Source organism: Cavia porcellus, unplaced genomic scaffold (assembly GCF_034190915.1).
Source record: "Cavia porcellus strain 051 isolate PalLab524CR breed Dunkin Hartley unplaced genomic scaffold, mCavPor4.1 scaffold_16, whole genome shotgun sequence".
NCBI lineage: Eukaryota > Metazoa > Chordata > Mammalia > Rodentia > Caviidae > Cavia > Cavia porcellus.
Genome location: NW_026947499.1, coordinates 11,953,962 through 11,970,293, shown reverse-complemented (window position 1 = coordinate 11,970,293; position 16,332 = coordinate 11,953,962). Strand labels below are relative to the sequence as shown.

The 16,332-nt window shown below is 45.3% G+C and overlaps 1 long non-coding RNA gene across 1 annotated transcript; it reads left to right on the top strand.

Annotated features, from left to right (window-relative positions):
* Positions 1–6,966: 6,966 nt before the first annotated feature.
* LOC134470786 (uncharacterized) lies at positions 6,967–13,846 on the top strand. Its single transcript, XR_010039948.1, has 4 exons — positions 6,967–8,699; positions 10,294–10,373; positions 11,208–11,313; positions 12,188–13,846. It is a non-coding gene; the product is annotated as an uncharacterized LOC134470786 (long non-coding RNA).
* The last annotated feature ends 2,486 nt before the right edge of the window (positions 13,847–16,332 follow it).

Below are 16,332 nucleotides of genomic sequence, written 5' to 3'. Positions count from 1 at the left end.
GTCTGCAAATAGAATAGCTACCCTATTTTTTCTAGGTTCCCGTTGCATGGAGTATTGTTTTCTGTCCTTTGATTTTCAGTCTATGAATCGTCTTCTTGAATTAAATATTTCTTTTCTTTTTTTGTTAGATGAAAAATTCAGATTTATTTAAATGCATTCAATAATTTACAATCCATGGCCATAAAATGAGGGAGAGAAAATTCTGCCTTTCTTGTACAAATACTCTGACAGGTTAGGTAATTTTTTTCCTTTTAAAAGAATAAAACAAGGGGCTGGGGATTTAGCTCAGTGGCATAAGCGCCTGCTTTCCAAGCAGGCAGTCGTGAGTTCGATCCCTGGTACCGATAAAAACGAAAAAGACAAAACAAAAACAAAAACAAAAACAAAAACAAAAACAAAAAAAACAAAGCAATGAGGATAATATTGTACTTCTCAAACAAGACAGTAGGAAATCAACCATAGTTACAATAATATACACTGTTACCCTCTAAATAGACGCTCGGACTGCCAGACACAGGCACGCAAAGGTGACCAGAAAAACACAGGTTCCTTTAGTTCATTTGCCATCAGCACAGAAATTCCAGGTGTGTAGCTTCTAATTTCCTCTATGTCTAGGTTTCCTGGACTTGCTCTGGATGGGCTGGAGGTCTGAGATTGTACCTTGTTCCTTTGTCTTGCTTGACACTTTGCTTTGTTCCTCCAAATCAGATGGTTGCTGAGTTCTGCCCATCCCATGGTGTAGGGGATTGGCCAAGCACTTGGCTTTTTCTGATCCAAGGTTCCCTGTGTGGTAGAGGGGTGTGAGGCAGCTGCTCATGGATGTTCCCCTGATGGTGGTAGAATCCCAGGGACACAGCTTCCTCTCCTCTGGGCCACAGCAGTGGGCTCATTGTGGGTGTGTGGCTTTTTCTCTTCTGGGCTATCGGTAGCTGGCTGACCGGGGGGTGTGGCCTCTTCTCCAGAACCATGTGAGCAGGCTCATAGGGTGGGTGTTGGGTATTTCTTTCTAATGAATTGACCATTACATTTCTAAAGTTCTAAAATGGTCAACAGATAATAGAATGATACGGCTTTAGGCTCCTGTCTCCCCTACCCATTTAATTACATGCCTTACCTGGGGGATTCATTCTGCTCAGTTTCCTGGAGTTGTAGTCCTTGTTATTTCTCTCTAGAATGTCCTTCAGAATATTTTGGAGTGCTGGTTTTGGTGGTCATGAATTTCCTTAGGTGTTCTTTGTCATGGAAGTAACTTATTCCCCCACCAACTTTGAAAAATAATTTTTCAGGGTACATGAATCTGTTGGAAGTTATTTTTTTTAGGGCTTGCATTACTTCAAATTGTACTTGACTTGGGGATATGTGTTGAGAAGTCTACTGTGATTTGATGGGCTTTTCTTTATGGGTGATTTTGCCTATTTTCTCTGTCACCTTTTTTTTTTTTTTTATTTAAGAGGAAAAAGAGAAAAACACAAAACAAAACAAAGCAGTGTAAGGTTACATATAATACAGAACTACAAAAAAAAGCATAACAGTAAGAAATCACCTGTTAATAGATTACATATTATCATCTTGGAAATAGTTGCTCAAATCACAGTATCAAAGAATACAAAGTAGACATTCAAACAGAGAGACTACAAACAGCTGTGTTCAATGATCCAAAAACATTAATATAGTCAGCTATTCAACATCCCTATACACACTTGCTGTTATATCCGTTAGAGCTCTTTTTTCCCCTTCCTCTCTTTTTACAACAAAATTTACACATTTTAGATTTTATTACTCCTTAGTTCTTATTACTTTTTTGGGGGGGGAGAATAAAGTCAAATATGGCAGAACAAAGCTGTCAGTGAAAACCAAGGATAGACTTAGCACATGATGTAGAACAGAGTATATGGTTATTAACAATAGTTATCAACGTTGTCTCTTGTTTCCTTAAAAAGATTTGTCTATCTCATTAGATATTATAAAGTTGGACAAAACAGTAGAGAACAAGACCAATAAAACTTAGACATTGTTCTCTGTCACCTTTTAATATTCTCTTCTTGTGTTGAATTGCTGGATCTTGACTATTGTATGCCTTGGTGTACTTTTTTTTTATCATGGCTGATTAGAGTTCTATATGCCTCATCTGTATGACACATTCTTTTTCCCTGCTTGGGAAGTTTCCTGCCATTATATCTGTGAACAGGTTTTTTTATGTCATTTGCACTATCTCATTTTCATTGGCTCCAGTCAATCTTATGTTGTTCTTTTTTGCATCATCTGGCAGTTGTTGGATCGATTTTTTTGTTGCTATTGGATTGGTTTTTTTGGCCCCTTGCTATTTTAAAGATATCTTTTTTTTCATGATTATTAACCACAAGCCTGTCTTCTAGATCTCATATTGGCTCATTCTGCTGCTTATACTTTAATTGTTTTAATCTGGATTTCTGTTTGAATCTGTCTCTTTCCTACGTTGGGTGTTCATGGTTTCCGTTCTGTATCTGACCTACAGTTCTTAACCATGTCTTTCACTATTATCATCATCTCTGTGGTTATCTGAGAGATTATTTCTGATCTGATTTCTTCTAGAGCCTCACTCATCTGCTTTGTTACTTCTGTTAGTACCACTTCAGAGAGTCCAAATGAGTGGGTTTTAAACTGTCCCACCTCACTGACCCCTAGGTTTGCCTTTTGTGAGCTGGGAGTCTGGGGTTGCGTCTTATTGAAGAGTCTTCTCATTTTTTTTTCTGGTACCAGGGATCGAACTCACCACTGCCTCTTGCAAAGCAGGTGCTTATGCTGCTGAGCTAAATCCCCAGCCCCTCATTTTCTACTTTTTTAAAGTTTAATTCCTAGGTTGATACTTGTAAACTGCTCATGGTGAGTAGTTTAATTGTTAGTATTTAGAACCCTAAGGAAATGACTATTTCTCAGAGATGTCTTCCAGGTGTAGCTGGCTGTTGCAAGATCCTTCTTCTTCAATTTATTGGAGATGAGAAGTCCCTGCCTGTTGGGCCCATCCCCTGGTTCTCTGGCACTGGCCTAGAGTGTTATTTATGACCCTTAGGCAATCTCAGCCTTGGTATACCGGGAATAACAGCTGATTAGCACACTGTGTACCCTTGCCTAAAATGGTACAATCATCAATAACAACAGCATCAAACACAGCCTAGAAAATGGCAAACTGGTAACTGTTAATTTACCACTTTTGACAGTATGAATCAGATTTGTGGTTATATAACAAAATCTAAACCAAACCAGCAAACAAGCCCTCAGTATGACAATTTTACTCTCGGCGAGAAAATTTAAAAGGAGTTAGAGGGAAAAATAGAAGAAGAGGAAGATTTTAGAAGCAAGACACAAGGACAAAGGAAAGTTATGCAAACTTTGGGAAATGTAAAGAAGAGGAAAGAGAGAAGGAAGAAATGAAAACAAGAACAGAACAACAACAAAAGAACTAGACACCATGTTTACACTCAAAGCAAGAACAATCAAGAAACAACAAAACAAAAATAAGAAGAGAAAGTAAGTATTCACTTCATGTCTTTGCTGTCACTGGTAGACAACAAGATCCAAGTTGACTGAGCCTAGCAAGCCAGCTGTGGACTTACAGCAGGGTGGTGGATAATCCCAGACCTGTTCAGCCCCTGACACTCTGGTGCTCCTGCCAGTTTGAACTCAGCAGCCTCACCCTGACACTGGGAGCTGCTAGATGGAGCCAGCCTCCAGCTGCTCTGAGTTCTGAGCTCAACTGGTCCCTGTCAAAGATGGCTACTGGCCAGTCACCCTCTCCTGGGGGATGTCTGAACCCAAATAACTCACCAGCCACTTCAGTCTACTGCATCCACTACTCCATTCCACTGATGTATTTCTCTGTGGAGGCCTCTGGGGTCCCCAGCTGTCACTGTGCACCTTCAATTTCAAGCTTCCCCTCCCACATGGTGAGTCAGGGTTCAGAGAGAAAGCACCGGTTGCCACCTCCTTCTTCTTGTTGAAGTCTCTCACTTTGTTCCCCATCATAGGCTTCAATTCTCACTTCGGATCCTTGCTGAGTCCTGGGGACCCACTTTCCTCCTTCTTGTCTTCCTCACATGGCTGTATCCCAGCATCTGGACACCAAATCTCAGAGAGTCACTTTATCGTTGGTCCCCACTCCAATCTTCCCAGAAATCTCTGCCACTTCCCGAAAAGCTCCTGGCAGTGCTCTTTCCTGAGTGTCTTTAGTTATGCTGATGCGATCTGCTTCAATATTCTGAATAGTTAAAAACATTTTCCTTTCCTGATCATTTTGACTTTGAAGAAGAGCTGGAGGTCACCCAGAACCAGATCTGGTGAATAGGGGAAGGTACACTGTCGTGTTTTTATTTCATAGAAATGATTGTAAATGTTTGCTCACGTGATAATAATAAAATATGGTGTTTAAATTAAAAGTTAATGCCTTCACCAATACTCAAAACAGTCCCTCTTGCTTCGAATACATTTATTCCATTGTTCTTGGCAAGGTGCCTTTCACTGTAATAAGTTTTTTAAAAAATTGTAACATTCACTGTATCTTTAAGTCACCTCGTATATAATACATGATATGCCAGGCACAGTGCGGAGCTTTTAATATACATTAACTTATTTATTTACTCTTTACAACCACCCTGTGAAGGGGACTCTGCTTCTGGGGCACACGGAGGTTCAGGAATTTTCTAAGAGTCACAGAGAAAGTGCACAGCAGAGCTGAGGTTTAAACCCATGCAGCTTTGGCTGCAAAGTCTCCACATTCAGCTACTCTACTGTGCTTTTAGGGGCAAGGAGGATGCCATCCCTGTCCTCCTGGAGCAGAAGGTATGTGGGCAAGTGTAGGGAAGCCACTGTAAATGTGGTGATTTATGCCATGCTGCAGGGAGATGAGCCCGGGAGATCACTGTTGAAGCTGCAGTTTGGAAGATAAGTAGGAATCAGGTAGCAAAAATGGGGGTGATGGTTCTCCAGGCAGAGGCAACAGCAGGTGTAAATGCCCTGGGGCAGGACTTGGGTAATCCTAGCAATAGGAAGAGGGGTGTCCAGCTCTCCTGTGTACTGGGAGCTTCTGAAAAAAATCTTTCCTCTTTCTTTAAAGGAAATATTTTTTAGTGGCCTTTTTCTTTTTGATTTGGATATTGAAGTGTGACATTTTGCACTCTGGCAGCTATTTTGTGATCATGAGACAATGTGGAAGCCAACAGGTTAAATATAATAAAAAGAAACCAGTGAAAAAGTCTATGTCTTTGACAAAATTGTTTAATAGCTGCAACAGCTCTGGGAAAAAACATTTTTTTTTTTTGAGACAGTCACTGTGTCACTTCAGGCTGATCTTCAACACAAGGCAACCCTCCTGCCTCAGCCTCTTGAGTGCTGGGATTACAGATGTGCACCACTATGCCTAGCTAGCTCTGGATATGTTTACCTTCAAAATTTTTGTTAAATGATACTTTAATCTATAACATATTTTGATATTGTGTTTTTTGTTACTTGCAGCTGAAAAATTCTAAATCATTGTGCATGACAGGGTTAGGGGGTTGAGAGACTCATCAAATGCCCACATTTGACAGAAGAGGAGACCAAGACTCAGACAGACAAAGCAGAAGTCCTAAGCTCACTGGGCAAGCCACTGGCACACCAAACTCCTGCCTCCCTCATCTGAAAGGGACCTCAGGATGTCTTGTTTGCATTTAGTGGTGGTCAGCCAATTCCCACAGTGCAGAAGGATACAAAAATCAACACAAAAATTAATGGCATGCATGTATATCAGCAATGAACTCCAGGAGTAGGAAACTGGGAAAACAGTACCATTGACAAGAGCATCAAGAAAAATTAAACATCTGGGAATTAACCCAACCAAGGAAGCCAAAGACCTCTACTGCGAAAACTCTAAAAAAGAAGACTGAAGAGGATGTCAGAAAACGGGAGAGATGTCCCCTGGCCCTGGAGACACGGAACCAAAGTTGTAAAAATGGCCATACTCCAAAACTCATACACTGATTAGACACAACCCCCAGATCAAAATACCAACAGTATTCCTTGCAGAAATAGAGAAAGCAATCCTGAAATTCATGTGGAAGCAAAGAGACCCAGACTAGCAAAAGCAACCCGGGCAATAGATGCAAAGCAGGACGCACTCCCTGATCTGAAGTTGTATCACAAACCTACGGTGATAAGCATAGCACGGTACTGACATAAACTGAGACCAGGGGTCACCAGGACAGGCCGGAGGATGGAAACAGACCCACGTACAATCAGCTATTGAATCTTTGACCAAGAAATGCCGCGGAGGAGAGAAAGAAGAGACGGGAGAGAGATGGGCAAACTGGCCATCCGTGTGCAGTGGACTGAAGCTGGGCCCATGACTCTCACCGTGTACTAAGCTAAAATCAAAATGGACCTGAGATCTAAATTTAAAACAGAACCACTTAAGCTGATGGAAGACCAGACAGGTAAAACTCTTGAAGACATAGACAAGGACTTTGTGAAACAGAACTTCATGACCACAAGGCCACTCCCACCCAAGCACGCAGTAAAAGGGACTCAAAGAGACCACGTGACTGCACGACTCTCCAAAACAAACTCGGGTGTATTTAGACCCAACACTTTCGCTTGATGGAGGAACACCAAACAGGCCTGCAAAGTTTACCCAGCCTCTGGGGGTGGGTGGGCCATCAGCTGGGGCTCGGCAATCTGCTGCACGCCCTCTGTCGAGTTTCCAGAGCTCTCTGCAATCTGGGGCGCCCGGGGGTCTCAAGTCTGAACCCGGAGACCCCAAGAAGGAAGGGAAGCTATTTGGGTTTAAACCGTTCCCAGACCCGGAGGCTCTCAGCGCCCGAGGCTGGAGGGGAGGGACGCGCTCCGGGACACAGCTGAGCCAACAGCTGGAAGAGATTGATTGAGAGACAGTTCCTCCGGCCGGTGATTTATGAGGAGACGTGGTCGCCGCCGAGGTGCGCGGGCTGGGGATGGGGCGAGCGCAGGCGCCGCTGGGTGCGCCCCCTCCCGGGGGGCCCGGGAGCACTGGGGAGCTCGGGCTGGTGACCCCGGCGTCCGTCACGCGATGTGGGTCCCTTGCGCACCCACCCGCAGTGTCCGTAGTGCTCTGTGCCGCCCAGCCGGGGCTCAGGCTGGGCGTCCGGCTTGCACCAAGTGCATGAGGCGCACACGCATTTGAGTCACTGGCTGCCACTTCTTCTCTCTTTTACTTAGTTCTTTTGCAGGGGCTCAGTGGATTCTCCTTACTTTGGCGTACATAGTCGTGATTTCTTGGGGATTTCCTGGTAACTGTTTATTCCTCAGATCCCATCTGTAAAACAGGGGAAAGCAGGTCCTCTTTCCTAGTTTCACAGGGCTTTGCCAAGATCAGGATCAAGATGGGGTGGCGCATGCCTGTAATCCCAGCACTGGGGAGACTGAGGCAGAATAGCTATGAGTGCGAGACCTGTCTGAACGACAAAGCCTGAACAACATAGGACGCTCAGTCATAAACAAAACAAAGCAAAAACAAACAAAAACATAATATTACTTTAATGCTTAACGTTAAGGATGTGGTGCTGATCCCAGCATTCGGGAGGTTGGAGCAGGAGGATCATGAGTTTAAGGCCAGCCTGGGCTGCAAAGTGAAACCATGCTGACCCTGCTAAGCCTCCCAAAAGATCAAGATTCTTTGAGTGCAGTGGGCGTGGTTTGAAATCTTGGCTCCACCCCTTACTAGCTGTGTAACTTTGAGAAAGCAACTTAGCTTCTGGGAATTAGTTTCTGCTTGGTCAGCTGTGAAGTAAATGATAGCTGACTCTTCTTGGTATAAGAGATGAATCTGATGCTGCAGGGAAGGTGCTTACCTTGGGCCAGTTCATCTCGTAAAGGAGGCAAGCGTGAGTAAAGATGGCTGATGGTAACAAGGATACATAAAATTCAAGCACCAGAAGGTTTGCAGCCAGATGCCCGGTTGTTATCCTGATGACACTCCTGTAGGGCAGCTGGAGGACACAGCTTGAATAAATAAACCCATTTTCAGCTTCTATCGTCCAGAGACCACGTCCCTGGGTAGTTCATGTGTGTCTCATCATAGGTCCGTGGAAGACACTTGAATAAACAAGTGGATGATAAGGGCGCCCCGTGGAGTCAGCAGAATGGGAGGTGTGGGTGACCCTCAAAGAGTGATCAGAGAGCCCTTTTCTGGAGTGATCCAGGGCAGAATTCCGGAAGGCTGTGGCCTGAGAGCTGAGCTTGCGAGGACACTAGCTAAGTTCAGCAGGCTTCTCTTTGGCTTCTCGATTATGGGGAGTTTCCAAGTTGCTAGGATAGAGGAAGAGAAGGCCCCTAAGTTATCTTGGCTGATTGGATCAGTCCCTAGAAATACACTCATTCCATCCTGAGCAGCATGGAAAGTTGTAAACTGGGGCCACTGCAGTAGCTCTTGTAGTTTTTTTTTTGTTGTTGTTGTTGGCCTGTTTATCCCTCTTTTTAGGATATTTTCCCTTCGGAGAATCACTGACTGTCGGCACTATATGCTAGGTGGAGTTGGCCCCTTTTTTCTAGCTCCCAGAATGCATATAGAGCTCCAATTTAGCCAATCAGGACATGCCTCAGGAACCATGATTGGCTTAGAGGTCGTCACGTGACATTACACCAGACCAATGAAATTCAACTTTGTTACATTTACAAGTACACTTGGAGAAGAAAATTCTCTGCAGATTTTAAAGGTGGGTGGAGAGAGGTCTCTTGTTTTATTTCATTTGGCTGTATCAGAGATTGATTCTAGTGGCACTTTACCACTGAGCTAAAACATCAGCCTTTTTTGTTGTTTTTCGGACTGTTTTTCACTAAATTGACCCAAGCTAGGCTCAAATTTGGCAATCCTCCTGCCTCTACCTCCTGAGTAGCTGGGGTGACTGGGGTGCAGTAATGCACAGGTGACTGGCCCCGTGCTGGCCTCCTTCTTGCAACCCAGGACAACTGCCAGGTCTTGCCTTTATGATGTGCAGTTTTATTATTATATTTCATCTGTGTGTATTAATATTGTATGGTGATAGGATTTACTTTGGGAAACTGGTTCATGCACTCAACATATCCTAATTCCCATCTCCTTGCCTCTCCCTTACCTGCTTGCCCCTTTCCCTGGCTCCCAAAGTCTACTTCCTTGTTTCCTGGCCTCTCTCCTTTACCATTTATTTATTAATTTACATAATTTTTGGTTTCTCATAGAAAATATGAGACATTTAACCTTCTGCATCTGGCAGATTTCGCTTAATATTGGTGGTATCTAGTTCAATCCATCTTCCTGCCAATGATTGTATTTCATTCTTTATGGCCGAGTAATATTCCATGCACATTAGATTTTCCTTCCCCAGGCACCTGTTGGTGGGCTTCTAGGCTGATTCCTCCACTTAGCCATTCCGAATTGCTCTGCTAGGAATGTGGGACCGCATGTGTCCCTGCAGTATGCTGTCTTTATGCTTCTGGGAATACACTTCCCACATTCTTTAAATGCCTGCCACTGTGGGTTGGAGGAAGAATATTGGAGGGAGGAGAGGGGGCTGGGGAAGGAAGTTTGCAGGAGGGGCACATGGCCCAGGAGTCAGACAGAACTTGAGAGCCTCGGACTCTTCAGACTCAGAAGGAGGGAGTCAGCATCTTGCTGCATGGCGGTTTCTGAAGGGGGCTCCTTCCGCTCGCAGTCCGACCCTGCAGCCCGCACGCAGGCAGTGCTTGACCCAGTGCGTGCCTTTCCACTCTCACACTTGTCCCTTAAGACCTACACAGAGGCGGGTGGGTTGCCACACCTCGTTTCATTTCGCTAATTACAGAAGAGCAGCTCAAGGAGCCGGGGTTGGAATTGCTATCTGTTCCTGTGGTGCCCCTGAATTGTAAGCTGCGCCTCACACGCCTCTCTGCAAGACCTGGAGCCCAGGCTCAGACACAGAACCCAAAGGGAGGAGCCCCAGTCCAAGCCTTGGGGGGGGCAACCCTCAAATTCGGAGGGAAGGGGATGGGAAAGAGAGGGATAAAAGTGTTCACCTAAAAATGTATTTATTCATCGAGGCTTTAAAATAATATGTTGAATACATTAATCAATAACTAAATTTTGTTGTTGTAAGTGCTCTACACTACACTGAGCTATTTCCCCCAGTTCTGGCCTCCTTTCTTCTTCCCTCTTTCTTTCTTTCCTCTCCCCTTCCTCTCCTCTTTCTTTTCTCCTGATTTTCTTTCTTTTGTACCAGGAATTGAATTCTGGACCGTGAGCTTGCCAGGCAAGTGCTGTGCTGATCTTTCTCCCCACTCCCCTTTCTTCTTCAGAGGGGACTTGCTAAATTGTCCCGGCTGGCCTTGAACTGGAGATCCTCCTGCCTCAGCCTCCCAAGTAGCTGAGATTACAGGTATGCACCACCACACCTGGCTACGATACAGTGTAAATATCATAGTAAGAGTTCACCATCCACTGAAAACAGGAAAATAATAATAATACATTCTAACATGAAGATAATTGGTAACCCATTTAAAACATACCTATAACATTTATCTGTGCAAACACTAAAAAGAATGCATTTAAGACATTAAAACATTTAGTAAGGATCACAAGGATTCTTAGTTCTACCTCGATCGTGTTACTATTGAAGCAGCTAAATGTATCATGCCTGAGCCACCTCCAGAAATCACAGTGTGTGTGTGTGTGTGTGTGTGTGTGTGTGTGTGTGTGTGTGTGTAGGGGGGATTTGAGATCCAGAAACTCTGAAGCCCTAACTCTGCCCACATCTGGTTGTGGACTGGATTTAGGGATTAAAACTAAATAAAACAAAATAAGCAATATACTTTATCTTCGCTCCCTTTATTTCCTTTTTTGGAGTCCTGAGGGTTGAACTCAGGGCACCGAACTACATCTCTGACCCTTTTTATTTTGTGTGTTGAGGCAGGGTTTTTCTAAGTTGCAGAGGCTGGGCTCCAACTTGCAATTTTCCTGCCTCAGCCTCCCAGAGTGCTTGAATTAGGGGTGTGTACCAGCACATCTGGTTGCAATGTGCTTTTCTGCCCAGGGGCTCAGATCTGGTGCAGAAGCAGTCATCAGTAGAGACCGCCAAGGTCTGCGAAGGTCGTGAGGAAGCAGGTGGGTTTGTGCAGGGCCCCTCAGCCCGCAGGCATCCATGGGAACAGCTACGCAGGCTCCATCTTTCACGGGTCACTTATTCACTTGTTGAATTTATTCATTCATTCAGCCGATCTTGTTCACAAGCTGGAAACACAGAAATGAACAATGCAGACAAGGTCTCCTCCCTCTTCCATGAGTGGACCCTAGTGATGAGTCATCTGAGCGCTAGAAAGGTGAGAGAGATCTCATGGTGAAGAGGAGATAAATGAGGAGACACAATGGAGGAGGGTGAGGTTGGTTCCCAGGGAGGGTGCTGCTTGGATTCCTAGGTTAGGTAGTCGAGGAAAGCTTCTCGGAAGAGGTGACAACTGTCTTGAGGCTGGAGGGGTGGAGATGAGCACTGACGGGGGGATCTGGTAAAGCCTGCTGGCTGTGGTGCTACCCACAGCGATGCCTACCTGTAAGACAGGAAGCGGGAGCCAGGCTGGAGACTGGCATCTTTAAGGGGCAGTGAGCCTGCCCAGGGCTGCAGTGGACCACAGGTTTTGGGCTGTGGGATCCTATTGAGCCAAGTCCTGGTACCATCACTTACTATCATGTAATGTTGGTTGGGTTTATGTTTCCTGTTGGGACTCTGTTTGTTCATCTGAGAAATGGGGATGATGGCTGGGACCTGCATCTTATAGAATCAGTGGAGGTACAACAGTTTCCTTCAGTGGCACTTGGTACAGGGTCGGGAGCCTGGTGGCCCTCCTGCGGTTGACAGTTGTTCCTCTATTATTATTGCCAGTGGTCACATCAGTCTCCTTAGCCACCCAAATCAGTAGTTGTGGGCCCAGCCCTACTTCTAAATGAGGCTTTGAGCAATAAGGTCACTTGCGTTAGCCAGACTTTGCCTTCTTCTGTGCCCTTAGTTAGCCTCCTAGAGCCAAGGAGTGAGGTTTTCAACATCTTCCCCATAAATAAATGAGAAGAAAGCCATGGGTCGGCCCTGGAGGCAGCTTCCTTGCCACGGATAAGCAAGTAAAATATTTATGACACAGCCTCAATAGAAGGAATATTGTTCTGGGTGGATGAAAATGCTTCCTGTGTGTTCTTGTCTTATAGGCTGTCTTTTTCATCAAGAAAGATCTTACTACCTCCAAAGTTTCTCCGTAGTTCAGGTTGGCTTTGAGTGGACTATCTTAACTCAGGTTGGCCTCAAACTCACAGCGATCCTCCTGCCTCAGCCTCCTGAGAGCTGGCGTATCAGGCCTGCACCACCATGCCTGGCTCCACATTTGAATTTTAAAAGTCCCCTCCTCCCAGCAAAAGTGATTCTAATTTACCGTTTTGTAAATAAGGAAAGTAAGGCCTAGACAAAGGAAGTCCACACTTTTGGGCCCTGGATTCCAGCTCAGGGCTGGCTGGGATCCTGGCTAGCTGGAGAAACGCTGGCCTCTGCAATAGCTCTGGTCCCTGCAAGAAGTAGGAGACTGCAGCCCGGCTCCCACCCCCACTCTCACCCCACAAGTCACTTCCAAGGGTGGAGAAGCCTTTGAAGTCAGCGGTGACGCCGCCGTGGAGGGGTGGAGGGCGAAGGCTGCGAGTGTGGTGGAAGAGGTGAACACGGGGCCAGCCGATAAGCAGCCCAAACAACCGCGAGCGTCCTCCGGGCTGCAGCAGGAGGAGTTTCCGACGCCGGGTCCTCGCCTGGCTTTTGCTTAGTCTAGTTTTTAGGGCTATGAGAAATGATGCCCCCCGAATTCAGCTAAACCGGAACAGAAAAGAGTTTGAGCCCACAGTGGTGCACACGCTTTCCCCAGCATGAGTTCCTAGATTTCTCGCTTGGTGGCTGCTTGCTCTGGCTTCCTGTTCCTCTGTCTCTGCACATTGAATAAATCCACCTGGGCCCCGGAGCTCTGGCAGCTGCGTTTTGTGTGAACAGCTCTTCTCCCTGGAGCGGGTATAGCTCACATTGCAGCGCTGTGACCCCTCCTGGAAAAATCAGACTTACGGAGTAAATGAATTAAACCATGCACACTGCTATCTTTACATAGAGAAGACCAATTATTTCTATTACTAAAAAATACCTATTGTTTTTCCGTAGAGTCTGTCCAGAAGTGCACCCCGAGACAAGTATCTGGGAGTCTTGAACCTTTGTTTCCTTTTGTTTTGCTTAGGGGAGTGACCCTACTAAGCACCATTCAGGGAGCAGAGAAATTTCAGGGGGAGGCAGCCAGGACCAGATGTGTCCACGAGCAGCTTCCTGCTGTGGAAAACTGAGGTTCAGTCCTGTCAAGGAGCTCTGAGCTGTGATATGGAGGTGCTGGGGAGTTTCTTGCTTCATCCAAGGGATAAGAAGCTGGATACATCTCCTCCTGCCTTAGCCAATCACTGTCTGTGATTTCAGCAGGGTTTGCTCCACAGGACTTCTGGTCTACCCCCAAGAGCTGGGGCGGGTGAAGCTCTGGAATGAAGGGTTGTGATGCTGTCACTAGGAAATCATTGGTATGCACAGGGAGGGTGTGAGCTGAGAGCACAGGGGTCACTCCCAATGGACACTATGGCATCCATGGATTCACACTTACTTGTTTTGTTTCTGAGTGCAATTATGCATGTAAAATCTTGTATTTCATTATAAATTAGGAATAAGGCACATGTATTAATAGAAGTATTTACATAAATGTTCTGGGCTTCTAGATGAGTGGCTGGGATGAGATGTATTTCATTGTAGATTAAATAAATATGTGCAAATGTGACTGCAGAAATAAAGGAAATGTGAAATTAAGGAACATCAGAATTGGTGTAGATTTCTCTACCTAAATTGACAGGTAAGAATCTGGGTTGGGGATTCAGAGTTCAGGTCCCAAATCTGATATTTTTATGGCCTTCAACATATTGCATAAGACCTGGACCTTCAGGTTTGTCTTTACCTGTCAAATGGTAAAAACACCTGCCATGGACAGTTCTCATGAGCATTACATGATGTTATACATAGAGATAGTATGTAATTGTAGATTGTACTGTTTGTTTATAATTCTTCCAAGGAATGAGAAAGAATATTATTGGTGTAAGCCATTGAGGTTTAGGGACTGTTTGTTATGCAGTATTATCAGAACAATAACTGACTGTTGCACAATGTAAACCATTTGGCACAAGATCTAACACATTTCAGGTACTCAATAAGTAGCTATTATTATCCTTATTCTTGATGTCATTATTTTTTTCTGGGAAAAGGGAATGTGAGTTTATGCCACACTAGATGTTGAAGATTTAGATATCTCATCAGCAGAGTAAAGGCTTTGAAAAGTCCTGCATTTTTTAAAAAATTTAAAGTAAACTTCAATATTTTTTGTATAGTAAACACATATTTACACTTCTGAGAACAGTTCTGGAAATTTCAACATCACCGAAGCCCTCACATCTAGGATGAGAGTGTCCCAGAGTAGAAATTGCCTCTTCTCTTCACTGGTCTGATGAATGTACGATGAGCTTGGTGACAGAGGCTGAAACCTCAACCCTGGGGCACCACTTGCTTACACTTCTCAGCACCCCACTGGCCATGTGGGGACCTCGCTCCTTCACTGTTCTGGGGCTGAGAACCTGCCACATTCCGAGAACCTCATTCTGAGAACCTCACACATTCTCGGCAGGGAGCAGGGTGCTCTGTGATCCTGAGAGCGGCCGTTTGGTGTGAGTTACCATGTGCTGAGAGTCTTACAGCACATGGTAACTTCATTATCTCCACGGCTTCATACAGTCGGTGCCTTATTTAGCCTCACCTTATGGAGGAGGAATCAGGCTCTGAAAAACTACTGGCCAAAATTGAGTGATTCCTGACTCAGTTCATTCATGCTGCTATAGCAAAATACTCAAGACCAGGTAACTTATTTGATGAATTTGATCGAACAGAAACATATTCATTCAGTTTTGGAGGCCAAGAGGTACAAGATCAAGGCAGTGGGAGGTTTGCGGTCTGGTGAGGGTCCATTCTCTTCATTTCCAAGATGGCACCACATTCTTTTATTCTCTACGCATGGGAGTGGTGATCTCTGTGTCCTCGAGTAGTGGACTGAGGAAGGGCAAAGGGGTCCAGACAGTTTCTTCTAGGCCTCATGAATTTGCCAGTTCCATTCATGTAAGCTCTACCCTGATCACTTAATCATCTCCTAGAGCTGCCCCCTCACCCCTTCCCACCGTCACACTGGCGATCAAATTTCACTATGTGGATTTTGGAGGACCCAGGCCAACTCTATCAATGTCCCAGCTAATAAAGCTGTCACATAGCATAGTGGAGCACAGTTGTGAGTGTGTCTGTAGATGAAGGACATGTAGGTTGCAAAATGAGGAGGAAAGACCCACTCTGGGTGTGGGCGGTACCAACCAATAGGCTTGGAGCCTGGATGGAATAAAAAGGGAAAGAAGAAGGTCTTGCCTTGTGCTGTTTCTTCAGGGAAGATTTAGTCTTCACCATTATCATTACGTGTTCATCTCTGGTTTCTTCAGCCTTCCAATGGCTGCCCTTCAGTTTTCTGCCATGGATTCACACTGGACTTGCAGTGAGTTCCCGTCCTCCAGCCTCCAGCATTCAGAGGACTCCCCTACAATATTCCACCCCTGATTCTGCAGATGGACATTGTACACCTCCCTAGGAAATCCTTTGCATGAACACATACCTCTGTTATATTATGCTATGTGCTCCTCCAGGAAGCCCCAACTGGCACAGCAACATATACATGTGTTGATATACAGGCCTGCATGTACGGATTCTCTTACAGTATCACAAGCACCCACTCATGCTCACACACTCATTCACGTTCTCTCACATACACACACATACACACCCAAAAATGTCCACACACTCACTTGCACATCTACACTTACCCTTCTGTCATCCCCCCTGCCATTCTTGAGAAAGGATGATCAATTCTGTGTGTGGGGGGTGTTGAGTGATTTCTCGACTTAAAAATGGTCTAACTGGCACAAGGTGCTCTGGCTCTGCCTGTTCACCCCTGAGTGACCTGACTGCTTCTGAGAACACTGTATAGGGCCCAGAGAAGCCAGAGGACCTGCTTCATTGCTGGTGTGCATTTCATGGGAACCGTGGTGTCTAAGCCTCAGCCAGCTCCCGTGTCCTTCCTTGCCAAGGGCCCAGGTACCCTGTTACACAATGTTGAGGTGTAAGAGCTCCTTTCTTTTCCTTCCGAACCATCCGGGTGTCAGAGGGATGAAGCAGTGGGCACTGGTCTTGAGTCTTGGCTCAGGGGGCA